This window comes from Gobius niger (assembly GCF_951799975.1).
Source record: "Gobius niger genome assembly, chromosome: 7".
Classification (NCBI taxonomy): domain Eukaryota; kingdom Metazoa; phylum Chordata; class Actinopteri; order Gobiiformes; family Gobiidae; genus Gobius; species Gobius niger.
The window spans coordinates 35,371,683-35,385,120 of record NC_136858.1 but is presented as its reverse complement, the minus strand read 5'-3'; positions in this window follow the sequence as shown (position 1 = coordinate 35,385,120).

The following is a 13,438-nucleotide window of genomic DNA, read 5'->3' as shown; positions in this document are numbered from 1 at the left end:
CCGCTAATGAGAGGTGCTACGATCATTATTAGTGATATATAATGAGGAGGACATGGATTTAAGTTGCATTTGACCCATCTTGAGCCAGGTGGAGCTGTAAACTCCACACAGAGAGGCCTTAAAGGGGTAAGATGCAAGTTAGCCATTTTATACTCACTACTGCCACCTCAGGTCATACAAGTAACTGCACCTTCTATATTTATTCGGACCCGAAGTAACACCGTTTTGAGTGGATTGTAGCGGCAGTTGTGGTGAATAGATTTGGGCTCATTCTACACATTAAGACATTGTTGAAACATGTAGGGGGAGGAACATACTTTTTGAACATTTTAAAACTCCGTGTAGTCCCTTTAAGGCGAGACACTGCAGGTGAATAGGGGGAAAAAAAAAGTACAGATATGAATTTGAAACTTTTGCTGAACATTACAGATATAAATATGAGAAAAAAATGTATTGCACTTTTCCTGTCATTTTATGTTTTCACATAAAGATAAGGCATTTTGAGCATTAAAATGGCCAAAATTGCCTATATTTTGGGCAACAAAATCAAAATAAAGAATTGAGCCAGATTAAATTTTACGGTTTTATTTTATTGACATATTAGTAACTAAGATTTTTTCAGAGGGGATTTTGGATATTTTGTTTAGTTTTTCAATAAACTAATCATCAGTGAAAAAATCTGTAAAAACTCAAATTCCGCCTGTTTCTTTTGGTTTCAAAGCTGAATTAATCAGGCTAGGAATTACACTGCGTTCCAAATTATTATGCAAATGACAAGATTCTAAGATTTTCTAAATTGTCAACTCAAATGAGAGTCAGCATAATTTTCAAGTCTTTAGCTGGTAGAGGATCAATTAAATGTGGTGGAAAAAAATTCCTAGTGATAACAGTATTTTTTTCAAAAATAAATATAGTAAAAACCTCAAAATCCACTGTTCCAAGTTATTATGCAACTCATCGTTTCAATACATTTTAAAGCTTGTAATTAACTGAAAATGGTCATTTGTTGAATTTGTAGCATTAGGAGGTTATATTTACTGAAATCAAAAGCTATTTCAATCAAAAAAATATTAACAGGTCAAGTTATATTTTACCATTGGAGCCCTTGTGTGATAGCAGCTTCAAAATTCTTAAATCCATTAAACTTGTGAGTTTTTGTAGAGTTTCTGCTTGGATTTCTTTGCAGGATGTCAGAATAGCCTCCCAGAGCTGCTGTTTGGATGAAAACTGGCTCCCACCCTCATAGAAGTTTTTTTTGTTGAGGCTCCAAAGGTTCTCAATAGGGTTGAGGTCAGGGAAGGAGGGGGTCCACATCATGAGTTTCTCTCCTTTTATGCCCATAGCAGCCAGTGATGCAGAGGTTTTCTCTACAGCAGGACATGGTGCGTTGTCATGCATGAAGAGGATTTTGTTCGGGAAAGCACGGCTCTTCTTTTTGTAGCATAGAAGACAGTGGTCGGTCAGAAAGTCCACACATTTTTCAAAGGTCATTTTCACACCTTCAGGGAGCCTAAAGGGGCCGACCAGCTCTCTCACCATGATTCTGACCCAAAACATGACTCCGCCACCTCTTTACTGACGTCGCAGCCTTGTTGGGACATGGTGGCCATTCACCAACTATCCACTACTCCATTGATCTGACCATCCAGGGTTACACGACACTCATCAGTTAACAAGACTGTTTGAAAATGAGTCCTCATGTATTTCTGAGCCACTGCAGCCGTTTCTGTTCATGAACATTCAATTAACCGTTTAGGGGAGGCCCGGATAGAAGGTTTATGCACAACTGCAGCCTCTGGAGGGTCCTACATCTTGATGTTCGGGGGACTCCAGAGGCACCAGCAGCTTAAAATACCTATATGCTGCTTTGTAGCATCTGTTCTCTTAATCTGATGTGTTTGTCTGGCAGAAACCGTCCATGTTGTGCCTTTATCTACACAAACCGGAGTGTGTCTGAATCATCCACAAATCTCTTATCTGTATGATGACTACGCCTAACATTTCATGAAATATTGAAGGTTTTCATACCTAGACCAAGGCATTCAACAATTTCACGCTTTTCATCAGCAGAAAGTCCCTTTTTCTTTCCCATATTGCTTGAAAATGATGATCTGCATAATAAAGTGGAACACCCTTTCTCAGTAGTTTTTCCCTTAACTGGGCTTAACCCGACAACTACTCATCCCAGGTCTCTGAGAGTAATGTCAGTGATTCATAGAGCCCCAAGACACGATACCATCCATGAGTTTCATTATTATTGTTTTTTTTTTTACCTTTTTGACACAAAAATCCAATTTGCATAATAATTTGGAACGCAGTGTAGATATTAAAAAATCCCTCTGAAAAAACCTTCAAAATATTATTAAGTCAAAGACTGTAAAGTTTGGAGTCTGTGGGAGCTTCTATAAGGGCTCAGGCTCTGCCCGAGTGCGGCTTTTCTCATTCAGACAAAACCAGCCCTGTTTTGTTGCGAGTGCTCATGCTCGGCCCGTTCTTCGACTTTTCCGCTCCAGCGTCTCGTAGGAGGAAAAATACCATATTTGGGTGAAAGCGTCGTCACGGGGCCCCTTAGCAGGACACGTGGATGTAAAATTTGTCAATATTTATGAATGAAAACCCGCGGGAAAGACGGACTTTCTACACGGCGCAGCAGCTACTTCCGGGTTGCCCCCACCTCGCAGACAAATCATCATAAAACAAACATCATGCGGGCGAGTTTTGTCATTTTTATATCTGACATGAAAACTAAGATGTAAAGGGAGGAAAATAGATAAAAATCTCCACTTCGACCACTACGTGAAAAATCAATACTTTCACCTGCCGTGTCTCGCCTTAAGGCTTATTTACGTTCTCATTTCATACGCAAATAGATCTGTGCATTCCAAGTTACTGTCACTACTTCCATGCGTTTGTAATATCCAGCGTGCGTTATCGAACATTGCCACCAGAGGGCGATGGAAGATTTACCAAAACGGGAGATGAAAAGCTGGGACCAAACCAATATGGCGCCACCCAAGTCGAGAAAATGAGGTAACGCACGGGGATGGTTTGTTTGCAAATGGTTCAAATCACTTTTTTAGAAATGTAGCCGTTTGTTCTGCTTCACCTGCTGAGCTGTGCGCAATAGTGTCCCCAGCGGTCAGCTCAAAACAAAGTGACCGACCGAGCGCATGGACAGAATCACGCCGGAGACGAACAGAAAGTTACATGCGTATACATGAGCTTCAAGATTTATATTTCGCCTTTAAAGCAGTACTAAGTAACGTGTTTACCTTAATAAATCCTTTCCGTAGTCCCTGTAGGGGTAATGCAAGTGTTTATGGGCTGATTGGAGGGTCTTTCATCTCCCCCTGGTGTCTCTGGACAGAAAACCATGTTTGCAACTTGACTGCCACCGGTCCGGAGAAAGCAATACACACTAATGGAATCACGAAGAAGAAGCTAACATGCTAACGGGCAAAGCTAACTGCGGGCTAACGTCACTTTAAACAGTATTTACAGCCAAGTTTGAGTGAAAAAAAAAATTCCATTGTATAATTGGTTGCACAGTAACCCTCTCTCCCTTCGCCTTTCCTGTCAGCGTAGTATTTACTCTCCAAGACAATTAATAAGTTAAAAAATCGTAACTTGCTACGACACCTGCAGTTGCGCTTATGGCCTCTAGGGGGAAGAGTTACTTAGTACTGCTTTAAAAGTCGACTTTTTAGAGCTTTGATCCATGTTACAATAATCTCTTCTAAAAAACACAGCTCCTACGTTTCCAGGAAATGCTTTCCTCACCTCCTGATCTCTGGCAAAACTTCATCCTTTCATTATGAATAAAAAAACAACAACACTTTGCATGATTCACTGTAGCCACGTGAGCCGTGCAGATGATATTCTTTACTGAAACAGCTGCACAGCAAAGGGGAGCAGGATGAGTGTGGTGCCTGTAAGCCCCACCGGCTTACAGGTAGAGCAAGTGAAAGCTAGTGAAACTACTGGGTGTTTTGTTTCAGCTGTTGGACTCATTTTGCATTTTCTAACCGACAAAGCATTCAATTGTAATAAAGATGTGTTTGACATTATTACATTATTATATAACACATCCTCTTTAAAGCAGTACTAAGTAACGTGTTATCCTTGATAAATCCTTTTCGTAGTCCCTGTGGGGGTAATAAAAAATGTTTATGGGATGATCGGAGAGTCTTTCATCTCCCCCTGTCTCTGGACAGAAAACCATGTTTGCAACTTGACTGCCACCGGTCCGGAGAAAGCAATACACACTAATGGAATCACGAAGAAGAAGCTAACATGCTAACGGGCAAAGCTAGCTGCGGGCTAACGTCACTTTAAACACTATTTACAGCCAAGTTTGAGTGAAAAAAAATATGTCCATTGTACAATTGGATGCACAGTAACCCTCTCTCCCTTCGCCTTTTCTGTCAGCGTAGTATTTACTCTCCAAGACAATTAATAACTTAAACATCGTAACTTGCTACTACACCTGCTACTACATTTCAGCAGTTTGGCATATTTTTGTCATAATTTGCAAATATTTGGTATGACACATTATAGAACCTCCAATATACCGCCACTGCCTTTCCACCCCTTAGACACGGCCCGCTTTAGATTGCATCATAAATGTGAGAAGCATGTTTAAAATGTTGATTTACACTGTAATGAATTCAGTCGATATGCATTTGATTTAAAAATTAAAATATACACGTTGTTAAATTGTCATCGTTTTTGTGAATTTTAGTGATTTAAAACTGTTCATTGCCTCTTTTGTTTTGCTTGTTCGTGACAGGCTGCCGGAGTCTGTGTCACATATGGTCTGGAGAACAGGTCTGGCACCTCCACGAGACTTTCCATTAACACCTCGACAGGCAGCGCTCTCAATCAAAACAAACCATCGAGATTAAGCTTCAGATCCCACTCAGTGTGGCTAATGATGAAGATAAGTCATTTTGCACTTCAACCCCGCATGTTCTTTCGTCCTCGAAGTGTTCAAAGGCCAGACACCGTGCTTATTTCAGCGCTTAAATTGCCTCCAGTACAGCTTTGCCGGTATACATAGTTGTTTCAAGTTAGTGGACTGTGTTTATCATCCTGGATTTTGAGATTTCTTGTTGGAGTATACATGCGTTTCCTGTGACGCCATGCATTGTTGTGGCCGCCATTTTGAATACTGAAGCACCGCTGTTATGCCATCCACCTGTTGCGCAGTCTCAAAAAAGGGACTCGCTTTCTACAAGTTTCCTAAAGACCCAGTTCGTCAACAAAAATGGATAACTGCTCTCAGGAGAGACCGCTGGACTCACACAGCCGACTCCGAGCTGTGCAGTGAGCACTTTGGTAAAGGAAAGCGAAGCAACGCGGAAGCATTGTAGCGCAAACAAGGCTAGGCTACAAACAAACTAGGCTGGGCTGTCTGTTTACCTACATGAGTATACTCTGGCCCAGGCTGTAAGCTCCAGCCGAGAAGCTTTGGATAATGCCAAACTGGGAGGAAATGTGCTGGGCTAAGGTGGGGGATAAGAGATAAAAATGTCGCCAACTGACCTGTGTAAACTGCCCGTTAGGGAGAGCAACCTAAACACACGTTACCCCGATCCACAGCTGATGAAACCATAAACTATCGATAAAACATGACTCATAGTAGAGACTAAAACAAAATAACAACCCTCATAGCTTTACTGTTTGAGGGAGATGAGTGCCCACACAGGCTAACGTTCGCCAGAGGCAACCAGATAATTTTATTTCTTTATTACTTACCCTTCCTGTGACCTGAAGAACATTTTGCGCCTCTTCACCTGATGTATCTTGCCATCCATGACCCATCCTGAGATAAAGCTGTGATAGTCCGGCTTCACCGGTGTATGGAGAGGGATTATGGACCACAGAAATGTAGAAAGATATCCTCAAACGTTAGATACGGCGAACTGTCACTGGTTTTAAGTGGCGTTAAAAAAAATTGACAGTTGATAAGGATCAAATCCCAAGGTTTCGATCTTCATTGTGTGTCTGTTCAGCTCCTCTGCTGTCGAGTCTGCAATTTTTTGATGCAGCATAATCTTGAATTCAACTAGTTGAGACGCAGATACACTGTTGCATTAGCCAGCGGTGTTCAAAATGGCGGCTAGAAGTACAGAAGTCACGTGACTGAAACGCATATATACATTTACAGTTATAAAATCAAATGTCCTTTAGCACTTTAAAGTAAAACATTCTTTTATGGTTGTTTTGATATACATTTATTTATTTATTATTATTTTTATATGGCTGTTTCTTAATTGCGAGGATCCTCAGCGTATCAAAAACTTTGGAGGGATCACACGCCGTCGAGTGGTGTCCGGTTCATTTACCCATGATGCACCTGTGGATCCTCCTCTGCCTCAGGGAGCTGAATTTTACCTATAATGAGCTGCAACCGTGTTTTTTCCCCTATATTTAGCAATGGAACCACCTAAATATGTTTGCACTCACTATACAAAGTTTTGTTGCACATTTGCGCGAAAAAAATAATAATAATTATAAAATCATTGGTAAGTGTTAGCAAATAAAGATGTAAATATGAGGTGTCTATAAATGGTTGTCAACGTACAGTGGGGAAAAAAATTATTTGGTCAGTTTCACATAGACATTCTATTGGATTTTGGCCAAATACTTTTTTTCCCCACTGTACGTCTGTAATTGTTGGCTGTTAGCAATAAACTGGACCTGTTAAATATAAAATCTTTTGATTGAATTTATTGCAAATCCTTGAAGAAATGTTAGTCTTTTATTCTGGCCAAAATGTTCAAACAGCAAGACATCCGACCAAAACCATTTATAAACAGCTTGTATTCATAAAACAGTTTCATAAACGCTGATCGCTCCAGAGGTCGTTCCGATTGAGCTCAAATGCGGCGACAACAGGACACTCGGCTCCGTTGTGGAGGAGCCCACCTCCGAGGACGTCAGCGAAGTGGACAATGGAGGAAGGATCCTGGCAATGGAGAAACAACGAATGTCTATGCAAGGAATAGACAATACACTGTGAGGGATTCGGAATTGGCCTGGAGCAGAGTGGAAACCTTTGGCCAATGGAAATGACTTTATTTCTATAGGGCCTTTCACAGACATTGGACATTGGTCACAAAGTGCTTTACACAGGATAATTTACATTCATTCCATACTCATGTAAGATACCTTAGTGTCCAGGGGTCGACGGCCGGAAGAGACGCCGCCGATCTGCGCCATCTGTCCCTCTGATCAACACCAACCACTCGCTCTCACATAATGTACATGTTTTTAGTAGTATGGGAAGCTGAAGTACTTGGAAGAAACCTACACAGACACGGGGAGAACATGCAAACTTCACACTGAAAAACCCTGTCCGGCCACGGAATGAACCCGGGAGCTTCTCGCTGTGAAACGACCTAACCACTACATCTTTCAACCAACAAAATCAAGGAAAATCTTCAGCAGCAGAAGAAACAACCACAGTGAGCAGGATTACCGTAAATGGTCTAATATAGGCCAGGGCCTTTATTTACTCCAGGGCATCTAGGACCAGGCCTTTATTGGAACCAGGCCACAATTAGAGACAGGCCTTTATTTGTATTTGAGCAAAACGGATGACCAGGAAAACGAAGAAAAACGAGATTTGTGTCCATTTGCACCTAAAATATTAGGTTAATTTATTAATGAACATTTCAAACCCTCTCCCAGCGGCTGGAACATTGACGCCTTTTATTTTGTCGGGACAAAAGGAAGTGTTTCGTTGCTGTTAGCGGAACTTTGACATCAATGTCACTGCAGGTTTCTGTTTCGTTTTTACTGCGGACTTGGATTATTTGTTGTTATCTTGTGTAAAAGGCGAGTTTAAACGGAGCGTTTGTGTTTGTGATCGATCATGAGACTGACCCGAGAGAAGACGAGACGCTCGCGCTGATGGGAGGAGTTATTTTGAGGCGTGGGACTGACCTGCACACGGAGCAGCTGGACGTGCTTTGAAGACGCGATGGAGACTTTATTAAAACCCTGGAGGGTCACACAACTCGCCCCCTGTTTCCACAAATAGTCACAGGAGGTTTGAAAAGTGGCTAAATCTGTGTCAAAGTTACGCTCGGATCAGCTCCTCCGCAGCGTCCCCATCGGCCCGGGTTCCCGTTTGTTTACTTCCTGCACGTGAGTTATCATTTACACGAGTATGAGACAAATTCCTAACATGGGGATTATTTCTACCGCTATAGTTTCTAATAAAAGCCCCGGCCTGTTTTAGAGACCAGCTTTAATTTGCCTCCGCCAGCCGCGAACCCTTCCTCTGTTAGAGACCCGGCCGCTAATGGAATACAGGCCAGTATTAGAGAATTTACGGTACTCTAAACTGCATGAATGAAGTGATGTTTTTGAAGATAGGGCATTGTTACAATCATAAACTTTTCTTTCCATTAAAAACCTTTTACTATAGAATCTTTACAATTTGTGATATTTTCTCAATTGTGCCCTGTCCTATTTAAACAAAAGTTAAGTGATGATAATTTCCTGTCAGGAGCCCATCCCTGTGTGCAGCTCTCATTCTGTCAATCCGAATGACAGCGGTGATTGTAACAGCTCTGAACGTCCTGGCGGAGTTTGGACAAATCCCACAGAGCCTTTAATTGACACTTTGGCTCTAGACGTGTCCCTGTCCTAATTCATTAAACCTATTATTTTGAATCTACTTCTGCCGATCATTACCAAAGCATACCAGCAACATCTGCCACGAGCATCGTAACAGAGCACTTGTTTTGGAAGGAGCTTTATCCGCATTGGCACTGAGGGATGGGTCAAATGCACAATCCACTAAAACACTTTATATATATTGACTTTGATCACAGGCTGGCAATCGGTTCATTGAAAGTGATGGCAGCGGAACAATTGACAACAGGTCAGCGCTAAAAGGTGTCCACAGGCCTGGTTTTCCTTAAGCCGCTGGTTTAGGTGGGATTCAAACGTGGCCAGTGTTGAAGTCTGGACACTTTTCTCTCTTATTGATAATGGGAGACCTGATTTCAGTACTTTGTGCCTTTGACTGAGAACACTGTCTGTCCGGATGTGGTTTTCTTGTGTGGAACTTCACAGTATACCCCCCGAGCTGTGGCCCTGGTGCCCATCCCACTGGCTAACGGAAGAAAGGCAAGTCCATGCAAAACCTTAGAAACAAAGCAGCCATATTTAAACATTACCAACATCTAAACAATGGCTTTTTGTCCACAATTTACAGTGATCAATGTCTGAAAGTTTGAAATGAGATATTCAAGCCTGCAGCACTTCCATACACCCTGAAAGTTTCACACATGTACACGACATCTTCCTGTTACCAGACAATGTTTTATATGGCATTATGTTAGACCTGTAAGCTAATTACAGTTGCTAGTCATTCGTTAGCATCTTAGACAGAATACTTCATAATATATATTTTTTTTCAAACGCACGGACACACGGACGCACACACACACACACACACACACACACACACACACACACACACACACACACACACACATAATCGTGTACTTCTATCTTAGTGAGGAAACTCATAGACATAGGGCCCCTAACCTTAATCCTAACACTAATATAAACCCAATTCCAAGCCTAAAACCACCACTTGACCCTCAAACAAATAAGTGAGGACCACCCAAAATGTCCTCATTCTGTTGGTTAAAAACTCAAACTGGTCCTCACAATGTCGTAATTACAAGAACACACACAGACACACACACAATCTTGTACTGCTATCTAAGTGAGGACACTCAGAGACATAATGTATTACCCAGGCCCGAACCCTGAACCCTAAGCCTCTAACCATAATCATAACTAACTAACCCTAACCCTATAACCACATGTTGACCCTGAAACAGTCCTTCAAGTAAGTGAGGACCACCTCAAATGTCCTACTCTACGCCTACACTAAAGAATGCTATTTGGGTCAAGAAAATTCTGAAAAAGGCTTTGTGCAAGTGCGCTAGAGAAACACACCAAAATATATATTGAAATTAATAATGTCCCCCCCCCCCCCTTTTTTTTAATGGGGTGCAAAAAGGCGACAAACTGACCTGTCTGAAAGAGACATCCAGCTAAATCAGCTTCAGTTTGACATAATTTGTATCAGAAACATTATCCAGTTTGGTGTCGGGTGGCATTTTTGTCACGTGACTCATAGAAAACAATTGCAGTTGGGTGACAACTCTATGAAATTGAATGTCAGAAAGAAGAAGTGAAAATACGTCATGTAGTGCAGAACATGTTGCAATGATCCCAGTGTGATCATCTATTTGAAGACAAACTTATGGTCAGCTAAAAGCAATAACTTTTCCAGCCTCCTACCTACAGTTACCGACCTCTTATTGCCACTTTTGTTAAAGATTTAGTCTAATCCTGAACCCTGTCAGCACGTAAACCTTCAGCTCCTGTAACGTTCCCTTCACATGCTATTTCAAGCTGACAATAAAGCCTTACTTTGTCATTCACTTTCTTTGAACGGCGCTGGCACAGACGAGATGACTGCAATCAGGCAGACTGGCAGATGCTACAATCACTGCACGGCTACTCCAACTTCCCCCATTATCTCCTCTCTGATCAGTCTAAAGGAAATCACGAAAAAAGCTGGTTAGCACTCTCCCCTCACATACATAAGGTTCTGGCTGTGTGAGTTCCACTCCTGGACTTGGACATCTGGCTCATATTCAGTTATTTCTGGGACTCATGTCGTGACTTGAATATCAAACCGAGGACATGGGACTCGACTCGTGCTCGACTAAGGAACTTTTCTTACAATAATGCTAAGCTTCAACTCCTTTTCTATGCCTCATCCCGATCTTGGAAGCTAAGCAGGTCAGGGTCTGGTTAGTACCTGGATGGGAGGCCACAGGGTAATACCTGGAAGCCTGGGTGAATGTAGTGTGTGGTTGGTGCATGTTGGCAAACGTAGCTTACCAACAGCAACTAGAGTGAATGAATAATGCACAGAATTAGGGCTGAACGATAAATCGCATTTGCAATTTTATCGCAATATTACACAACGCGATTTCGATGGCCGTCGCTTCCCATAAAAAGTGAATTTAGCAGTGCGAGATGCTGGCGACGTTCTCAGTCTACTTAAGGTGCGCGGTAGATGGTGGATGTACTGTGAAAGTATCAGCATTCATAATGCAGCCACCGCCAAGGACTATTGCTCTTTCCTCCGTTAGCATTGCGTTAGCCGCAGCGCTACACGCTCTGATGCTCTGATCCGGATCCACACGTCTCTGCCTCCACAGAAATGAAAATGAGCCTATGGGTGAGCTGTGTGTCGCTTGTAAAGAGTAAAGAGTCGTTTGTGGTTCATTTTAGGAGCTTTATGTTTGGGAGTGTTTTGGACAAAGATACAAACTTATCTCACAAACACGGACTACAACACAAGAGCAAAGAGCAAGAAATTATTTAGGCTATTTACTAAAAAACACAATTCAGTAAAAGCTCATTATGTAAATGGTAGACTATTTTGAATTATATTCCATATGATTATAAAGGACCTAAGAGTAAGTAATACTTTAATGAGTCAGTTTTAAATATTTCATTGTTTCAGTTTAGGCTATATAGTTCATACTTTGTCTCTATTTCTTCTATTTCTTCTTCTATTTCTTCTTCTATTTCTTCTTCTATTTCTGCTTCTTCTATTTCTTCCTCTTCCACTTCTATTTCTTCTTCTATTTCTTCTTCTTCTATTTCTTCTATTTCTTCTTCCTCTATTTCTTCTTCTTCTTCTATTTCTTCCTCTTCCACTTCTATTTCTTCTTATATTTCTTCTTCTTCTATTTCTTCTATTTCATCTTCCTCTATTTCTTCTTCTTCTTCTATTTCTTCCTCTTCTTCTTCTATTTCTTCTTCTATTTCTACTTCTTCTATTTCTTCTATTTCTTCTTCCTCTATTTCTTCTTCTTCTTCTATTTCTTCCTCTTCTTCTATTTCTTCTTCTTCTATTTCTTCCTCTTCTTCTTCTATTTCTTCTATTTCTTCTTCTATTTCTTCTTCTTCTATTTCTTCTTCTTCTATTTCTGTTTCAGTTTAGGCTATATAGTTTAGTATCCATCCATTCATCCATCCATTCATTCATTCATTCATTCTCCACTTGTCCGTTGTGGGGGCAGCTGTTGGAGTTGCCCAAATCACAGAGCTCCAGCCCCTTATGGCTCCTCCTGCAGGTGGTGGGTCCACAGAAGGACGGCCTCATGGTTCTAACCGGGCCTGTTGGTCTCTCATAAGGAGCTTCTGAACCGCTCTTTGTCTGACCCGTCACCGAGGACCTGTTTGCCATGGGAGACCCTACCAGGGGCACGAAGCCCCCGACAACAGAGCTCCCAGGATCTTTCGGGTTGCTCAAACCCCTCCACCACGTTAAGGTTGCGGTTCCAGGAGAGGTAGTTTAGTTACATGCAACAAAAAGTTATTACGTGAATATAATATTGTGAATATTGATTTTTGGCGAAATCGTTCAGCTGGGATTCTAAAGTTACTTTTAGCTTCTCGAAAGTGTTCTATCTTTATTTGAATTGGGACAGTGCACATTAATCAACATGTGTTTCTTCAACATGTAAATGTGCCGGAGTTAGCCATATAGGCTAATTTTCATCCGTAGTCTCATGGCAGGTTGATGTCATGACAGATAGGACAAACACAGGCACAAACATACAGCAAAAACACCATACATTAACATTAAATATGTAACATTAAACATTAAATATGTAAAAAGTAGGTACATTTTCACAGATAAAAGATCAGAAAGGGTCAATACACAAAACACCACAATTTTCCACACAGCAAGACATGTATCAGTGGTTGGTGACTCTAGACCATGTTGTGTTCACATGTCTGATTTTCCAAAAGCCACTTCTTCACAGAATTTCTAAAAGTGTGGAGTTCCTCAGTTCAGTTGGGATCAAGTTCCAGGAGTGAGCTTTACATTCAGCTGTATAAACTCCTGTAATGGGGCGGGGCAAGTCCTTCTATAAGACTAATGCATGATGATTTGTTGATTTTTCCAGTCACCCAGTTAATGTGCACCGAACAATTAAAGTCTTCATCTATGACGACACCCAGAAACCAACTGAAAGAGCCACTTGATACATTGTACCGACCGTATTCAGTACAATGCAATGTGCAATGTAAAAGCATGTTGTAACTTGTACCTATGGGTAAATACACATTTCGTATACCTCCAAAGCACTAATACACATCATTCCATTGTGTACAGTATGCACTACCGCTGCGGCTTGGTTTAATTAAAGCGGTGTCGTCAACAAAGCTGATCGGAGCAAGAGCATAAGAAACTGTCCACGTATCATTTCTATAAATCAAAAATAGATGGAGAGGGGTCCCCGGTCGCTGCACTGCCCCTGACAGGCGGCCCCAGTGGCGCTGATGGATTGATGAAACGTAGAGGACACAATTC